This window comes from Triticum dicoccoides, chromosome 4B (assembly GCF_002162155.2).
Source record: "Triticum dicoccoides isolate Atlit2015 ecotype Zavitan chromosome 4B, WEW_v2.0, whole genome shotgun sequence".
In the NCBI taxonomy this organism is placed as follows: Eukaryota; Viridiplantae; Streptophyta; class Magnoliopsida; order Poales; family Poaceae; genus Triticum; species Triticum dicoccoides.
This window is the reverse complement of record NC_041387.1, coordinates 283,631,522-283,639,242: the sequence shown is the minus strand read 5'-3', so window position 1 is coordinate 283,639,242 and position 7,721 is coordinate 283,631,522. Positions and strand designations below refer to the sequence as shown.

General features: G+C 41.8%; 1 long non-coding RNA gene across 7 annotated transcripts in view; it reads left to right on the top strand.

The window, feature by feature from the left end:
• Nucleotides 1–4,181: 4,181 nt before the first annotated feature.
• The window catches only part of LOC119295974, a 4,428-nt gene continuing 888 nt past the window's right edge, over nt 4,182–7,721 (top strand). The window contains exons 1-5 of one of the 7 annotated variants that reach the window (XR_005144581.1): nt 4,182–4,544; nt 4,642–4,776; nt 5,228–6,387; nt 6,996–7,030; nt 7,118–7,199. This is a non-coding gene — a long non-coding RNA (uncharacterized LOC119295974). Of the gene's footprint in view, nt 4,545–4,641; nt 6,388–6,995; nt 7,031–7,117; nt 7,200–7,721 lie in introns of all 7 variants that reach the window. The other 6 variants (XR_005144582.1, XR_005144583.1, XR_005144578.1 and 3 more) reach the window with 6 other exon arrangements.

The following is a 7,721-nucleotide window of genomic DNA, read 5'->3' as shown; positions in this document are numbered from 1 at the left end:
CATTCACGTTAAATAGGGCACCATCTAAATCCGTTGAGACGACACCATATGAACTGTGGTTTTGCAAGAAACCTAAGCTGCCATTTATTAAAGTTAGGGGTTGCAATGCTTATGTGAAAAAGTTTCAACCTGATAAGCTCGTACCCAAAACGGAGAAATGCATCTTCATAGGATACCCAAAGGAGACTGTTGGGTACACCTTCTATCACTGATCCGAAGGCAAGATCTTTGTTGCTAAGAATGGATCCTTTCTAGAGAAGGAGTTTCTCTTGAAAAAAGTGAGTGGGAGGAAAGTAGAACTTGATGAGGTAATTGTACCTTCTCCCGAATTGGAAAGTAGTTCTTCACTAAAATTAGTTCAAGTGATGCTTACACCAATTAGCGAGGAAGTTAATGATGATGATCATGAAGCTTCGGATCAAGTTACTACCGAATCTCGTAGGTCAACCAGAGTATGTTCCGCACCAGAGTGATACGGTAATCCTATTCTAGAGTTCATGTTACTTGACCATGACGAACCTACAAACTATGAGGAAGCGATGATGAGCCCAGATTCCGCGAAATGGCTTGAGGCCATGAAATCTGAGATGCGATCCATGTATGAGAACAAAGTGTGGACTTTGGTGGACTTGCTCGATGATCGGCAAGCCATAGAGAATAAATGGATCTTCAAGAGGAAGACTGACGCTGATGGTAATGTTACTGTCTACAAAGCTCGACTTGTCCCGAAAGGTTTTCAACAAGTTCAAGGAGTTAACTACGATGAGACCTTCTCACCCGTAGCCATGCTTAAGTCCGTCCAAATCATGTTAGCAATTGCCGCATTTTATGATTATGAAATTTGGCAAATGGATGTAAAGAATGCATTCCTGAATGAATTTCTGGAAGAAGAGTTGTATATGATGCAACCCGAAGGTTTTATCAATCCAAAGGATGCTAACAAAGTGTGCAAGCTCCAGCGATCCATTTATGGACTGGTGCAAGCATCCCGGAGTTGGAATAAATGCTTTGATAGTGTGATCAAAGCATATGGTTTTATACAGACTTTTGGAGAATCCTGTATTTACAAGAAAGTGAGTGGGAGCACTACAGCCTTTCTGATAAGTATATGTGGATGACATATTGTTGATCGGAAATGATGTAGAATTTCCTGGAAAGCATAAAGGAGTACTTGAAAGGAGTTTTTCAAAGAAAGACCTCGATGAAGCTGCTTACATATTGAGCATCAAGATTTATAGAGATAGATCAAGACGCTTGATAAGTTTTTTCAATGAATACATACCTTGACAAATTTTTGAAGTAGTTCAAAATGGAACAATCAAAGAAGAAGTTCTTGCCTGTGTTGTAAGGTGTGAAGTTGAGTAAGACTCAAAGCCCGACCACGGCAAAAGATAGGAAGAGAATGAAAGTCATTCCCTATGTCTCAGCCATAGGTTCTATAAAGTATGCTATGTTGTGTACCAGACCTATTGTGTACCTTGCCATGAGTTTGGCAAGGGGGTACAATAGTGATCTAGAAGTAGATCACTGGACAGCGGTCAAAATTGTCCTTAGTGAGGAATAAGGAAATATTTCTCGGTTATGGGGGTGATAAAGAGTTCATCATAAAGAGTTACGTTGATGCAATCTTTTACACTGATCCAGATGACTCTAAGTCTCAATCTGGATACATATTGAAAGTGGGAGCAATTAGCTAGAGTAGCTCCATGCCGAGCATTGTAGACATAGAATATTTGCAAAATACATACGGCTCTAAATGTGACAGACCCGTTGACTAAGCTTCTTTCACAAGCAAAACATGATCACACCTTAGTACTCTTTGGGTGTTAATCACATAGCGATGTGAACTAGATTATTAACTCTAGTAAACCCTTTGGTTGTTGGTCACATGTCGATGTGAACTATGGGTGTTATTCACATACAGATGTGAACTATTGGTGTTAAATCACATGGTGATATGATCTAGATTATTGACTCTAGTGCAAGTGGGAGACTGAAGGAAATATGCCCTAGAGGCAATAGTAAAGTTATTATTTATTTCCTCATATCATGATAAATGTTTATTATTCATGATAGAATTGTATTAACCAGAAACTTAGTACATGTGTGAATACATAGACAAAACATAGTATCCCTAGTATGCCTCTACTTGACTAGCTCGTTAATCAAAGATGGTTATGTTTCCTAACCATAGACATGTGTTATCATTTGAAAAACAAGATCACATCATTAGAAGAATGATGTGATGGACAAGACCCATCTATTAGTTTAGCATTATGATTGTTATGGTTTCATTGCTACTGTTTTCTTCATGACTTATACATGTTCCTCAGACTGTGAGATTATGCAACTCCCGAATACCGGATGAACACTTAGTGTGCTACCAAACGTCACAACGTAAATGGGTGATTATAAAGGTGCTCTACAAGTGTCTCCGAAGGTGTTTGTTGGGTTGGCATAGATCGAGATTAGGATTTGTCACTCCGTGTTTCAGAGAGGTATCTATGGGCCCTCTCGGTAATACTCATCACTATAAGCCTTGCAAGCATTGTGACAAATGAGTTAGTTGCAGATGAAGTATTACAGAATGAATAAAGAGACTTGCCGGTAACGAGATTGAACTAGGTATGATGATACCCACGATCGAATCGCGGGCAAGTAACATACCGATGACAAAGGGAACAACGTATGTTGTTATGCGGTTTGACCGATAAAGATCTTCGTAGAATATGTAGGAGCCAACATGAGCATCCAGGTTTCGCTATTGGTTATTGACCGGAGATATGTCTCGGTCATGTCTACATTGTTTTCGAACCCGTAGGGTCCGCACGCTTAACGTTTGATGATGATTTGTATTATGAGTTATGTGATTTGATGACCGAAGTTTGTTCAGAGTCCCGGATGAGATCACGGACGTCATGAGGAGTCTCGAAATGGTCGAGACATAAAGATTCATATATTGAAAGGTTGCATTTGGACATCGGAATAGTTCCGAGTGGTTCGAACATTTTTCCGGAGTACCGGGAGGTTACCGGAACCCCCCGGGAGAAGTTATGGGCCTTATGGGCCATAAGAGGGGAGCACACCAGCCCACAAGGGGCTGGTGTGCCCCCCCCTTGGGCAGGAGGCCAATTAGGACTAGGAAAAGGGGCCAACCCCCTTTCATTCTCCTTCTCCCTTCCCCCTTTCCGACTCCATATGGGAGGTGGAATCCTACTAGGACTAGGGAGTCCTAGTAGGATTCCACACCTTGGCGCGCCCCCCTTGGGCCAGCTGCCTCTCCCTCTCCCTCCTTTATATACGGGGGCAGGGCGGCACCCTAGAACACACAAGTTGACAATTGTTTTAGCCATGTGCGGTGTCGCCCTCCACAGTTACACACCTCGATCATATCGTCGTAGTGCTTAGGCGAAGCCCTGCGCCGGTAACTTCATCATCACTGTCACCACGCCATCGTGCCGACGAAACTCTCCCTCGACCTCATATGGATCTAGAGTTCGTGAGACGTCACCGAGCTGAACGTGTGCAGATCGCGGAGGTGCCGTACCTTCGGTGCTAGGATCGGTCGGATCGTGAAGACGTACGACTACATCAACCGCGTTGTCATAATGCTTCCGCTTTTGGTCTACGATGGTACGTGGACACACTCTCCTCTCTCGTTGCTATGCATCTCCTAGATCGATTTTGCGTGATTGTAGGAATTTTTTTGAAATTTTCGCGTTCCCCAACAAAAATTAGATATGAAAATTTTAACGTTTCGTTCACAAATTCTTCAGCTATAAAGGACACAATTAAGATTTCGAATGGGTTTCAAATAGAACGCACATGAAGAATTGGTGAACAGACTCGGTTGAGTTTAGCATAGAGGGGGAACGGGTCCGATCACATTCACTTAGATGAAAAAGTCAACTTTAAGAATTAGCAATAAGTGAATGCTGTAGAGGACATGAAAAACTCATATCTCTCCCTAATAATAAAGCACGGATTGGGTCTCCGAATTCACCGTCGTGCCATTTTTCATTAAAGTCCTTGTGCTTTTTGATAATTGAACCCGCACTCCTTTTTTAAGTGGAACTTGAAAAAACGCTTTGTTGTTGCAAAAAAGTCCCTGACCTCTTTAAGAATCAACCCGGAGTCCCCAATAGCCCGAGCGCCTCTCCTTCTCACGAGCGGATCCGCCGCTGCCCTCGCCCCCGTCGTCGCCCCACCACTGCTCGCCGATCCGCCGACTCCATCGCCGTTCCTCTCTGGCCTCCGCCACCGCCGGCTCTCTCCGCCCTCCGTCGCGCTGTTCTTCTTCCTCTCCCCATCCTCTCCTAATCTTCTCCGGCGCGCGCACTCGCGGATGCAGGCGAATGGCTCGGGCAGGAGACGTGGCTCACAATGGCGGCGTCTCTCCTCGGGAGGAGCTCGGGCATTGAGGTCGGGGTGTGCGCTGCCCCTAGGACGGAGTCCACCTACCCGTGCTGGTCATGGTCCACCACCACCATGCCTTCAATCCGACCTCCACCACTCCAGCAAGCACGAGCATCGCAATGGCCACGGTCTGCTCAATTTAACTATGAAATATTAGTTTCTTGATCCTTTCTGAGATCATGTTTTGTTTGCATCTGATAATTAGGATGACCTCCTTTCTTTCAGGTTTGTATGCTAAGATGAACTTGAGTGACGAGGTTGATTTGGAAGATCATGTCTCCAGACAGGATAAAGTCAGTGCTGCTATGTGAGTTGATTTGCAAGATTGTGTCCAAATAGGATAAAATCAATCCTGATGATGTGAGTGCCTTTTCATTATCTTGAACATTCTTTTTCACTTGTACAACTTCAGCATAGGAAATTTCATTGCCTCAGCTTAATTAGAAAATGATAATGATTTCTAAACCATTTACTCTTAAAAGCTTATCATAGCAAATGCGGAAAATGAATGAGATCAGGAAGGTAGGCGGACGACTTGACCATAAGGTCGGATGTTTTCCTGAGTAGTAAGCAGCAGATCTGCCTTTCTTGGGGGAAAGCCGGTGGCCCTTTTGTCATGTTAATTCTTTTGACGGGTGCCCTTCTGCTCACCATACATTTGTTTCATATATATTGACACCTATAATAGTAGTAGCAACGCCTGATTATGAGATGTTATGCAATTGCTTGTGTAAATTAGGCAGGCCTTTTCTACCTCCTCCTGTGTGTTATTCACTGTGACATTCGTTTTCAGTTTGCTGCTATTTAACAGGAAGCTAGCATGCCTGTTGTCTGCAAAAATCGGTAATGTTATCCTGCCCAAAGACTTCGAGAAGGGTTACTGAACCAACGTCAAGAAGCCTTAGACAGACTTCGACTTCTACAAATGAGGCAACAAACTATTAATGAGGATGCTTTATTTCCTAAGGGCAACAATTATTAACACTAGAGTTAAATTTGTTGACGGTCGCGTCCGACAGTAATATCCCTGTATCTTGGTGCTCCTGTAGTTTGCACATTCAATCTCACCATTGTTGTTAAGCTACTTGCCTACACAAAGCGTCATGGGAGTTGCTTCCCTGTGAGAGAGAAGAGTTCAAAAAGGGAGAGAGCAAAGAAGAAGGAAAAGGAGAGGGCAGTGGGGTCATGCGGAGACTGTGGCCGGTGAGGCATAACTGGAAGTTTCTCTAATGGTTGACAACAAGGTACCCCACTGCTCTGAATATTTACATGGTTAATGTGAGTTGAATCATCAAAGGTCTGCGCATTGGTAATGGTTTAAAAATTCATCGCATTAGAGAAAACTGAATGGTCTGTCAGTTCTTTAATAAGTAATACATATTACAGAATGTACCTTTCTGTTTGATCATAGGATCACTGCACAACAGGCTTTGGAGCAGTCTCTGATTCACAGAGAACTCTCCAACAACCTCATATTTTGAGGATGTTAGATGGATATTGAATCCAGTAAGCCTCCAATAGATAAAGGAAGGCAATTTTTCTGTTGGTAATTTGCACGACAGGGTTCTAGCAAATTTATGATTGTGCCTACAACAGACTACCTCTGCGTGAAGATTCGAGGTGTGACTCAAATTTCGTTAGAAATGAACAATCAAGATCTCGGTTTTTGTCATGCATATTCATATGAATTTATTATTTAACAGATCATAATTTTTTATTCTATAATTAGATCTTGGTATGTTTTCAGATTTTTCAGAGAAGAAAGAACTCTAGAGGTGTGCATGTTTGTCCTATTTTTTATAGAGAATCAAGTCTGCAGAATACCTACTGATTTGAGGATTCGGATGTTACCCATGGTCATGCACGGATGTAGTTTATGAGCAACTATCTTATGTTGATGGTGTGTAAGCATATCAGCCTCCCGGTTGCCTATTTCATTCCTCACGGGACCATTATGCTTGGCTAATGGAGGTATATCAAAATTCTATACCGAACCTTCATTATATAGAAAGCTAGCCAAGCAACATCAGAACGGTCATCCTCAGCTAGCTTTATATTTGGTTGTGCATCACTAAGATGATAAGATTACAGATTTACAATAGTAATTTCCATAGATTTATAATTGTTTACGCTCGTTGTTTATGGACGAAATTCAGGATGAATATTTTTTTGTGAATCAGGATAAACACATTACAAGCAGACGGTCTTGTGTGAGGATACTATTTTTATAAGATGTAGCATTATCCATCTAATCTTCCTCACTACACTTGATGTGGCTTATTTTTTTCGAAAAGGGGGAACTCCCTGGCCTCTGCATCAGAACGATGCATATGGCCACCTCAATAAATAAAATAGGTTCAACATTGTCATATAGACTTGATGTGGCTTATTGCTAGGCTAAAGGGCTTAAAGAAACGAATTGATTAAGAGGTGTAGCATGTCTTGCGTTTTATTACCCGATCCTTATTTTAGTCCAATATTTATAGTTGGCTACTTGCTAACTTTGCACATATATACCAATTTAATGCAAGTATTGATATTCCATTCAATTGATAAACTAACAGAGATGCAAACTACAGGTTGCAGAAGGTGATGTACCAATTGCATCACATGGGTTAGTCCTGTACATAAGAATTGCTTGATCAGATATTCTGATTCAGTCTTATCTTCATAGTTTTTCTAATTGTTCGATCTTGTGCAGAGCTGAAATTGAAATGTACAAGGAGCTTGAACCATCGACTCGCTTACTGATCTTGAAAGCGATATGCGACATACGTGTCGAGGTTCGTGCTATTACCATCCTAGGGAGGCAATGCAGTTTTTCAAAGTGCCAATCTTTTCAGATGTGCATTGCGGTAGAGAACTGTTACACCATTTTGATGTTGTATGTCCCATATGTGTTTTGTGTTGCGTATATCAATCCTAACTATGACTGACGGTTTGAACAGAGTTCCATTATGTTGATTCAGATTTTTAGAAAGCTTATTTCACTTATAGATGAATGAAATACCAATAGTGCAACGCGACCAATTTTTGTCTGTTTTGGCATATATTATTAGAACTAAAAACTTGGTAAACTTTTGTTGTCCATAAGGCATTCAGACGCCTGGCCAAAGAAAATTCTTTAGCACATCCCATTGTGGATTTCAACTGCTATTCCCCTGGATCCCACTCCCCCTACCATTATATTCCTATTTCGAGGCAAGCAAAGTGCTTGATGAAATTTGACAACAAAATTGTTTTCTGTGCTGCTACATAGTCAATTCATAGTGTCTAGAAGATATCCTGGGTGTGTACAGTATGTG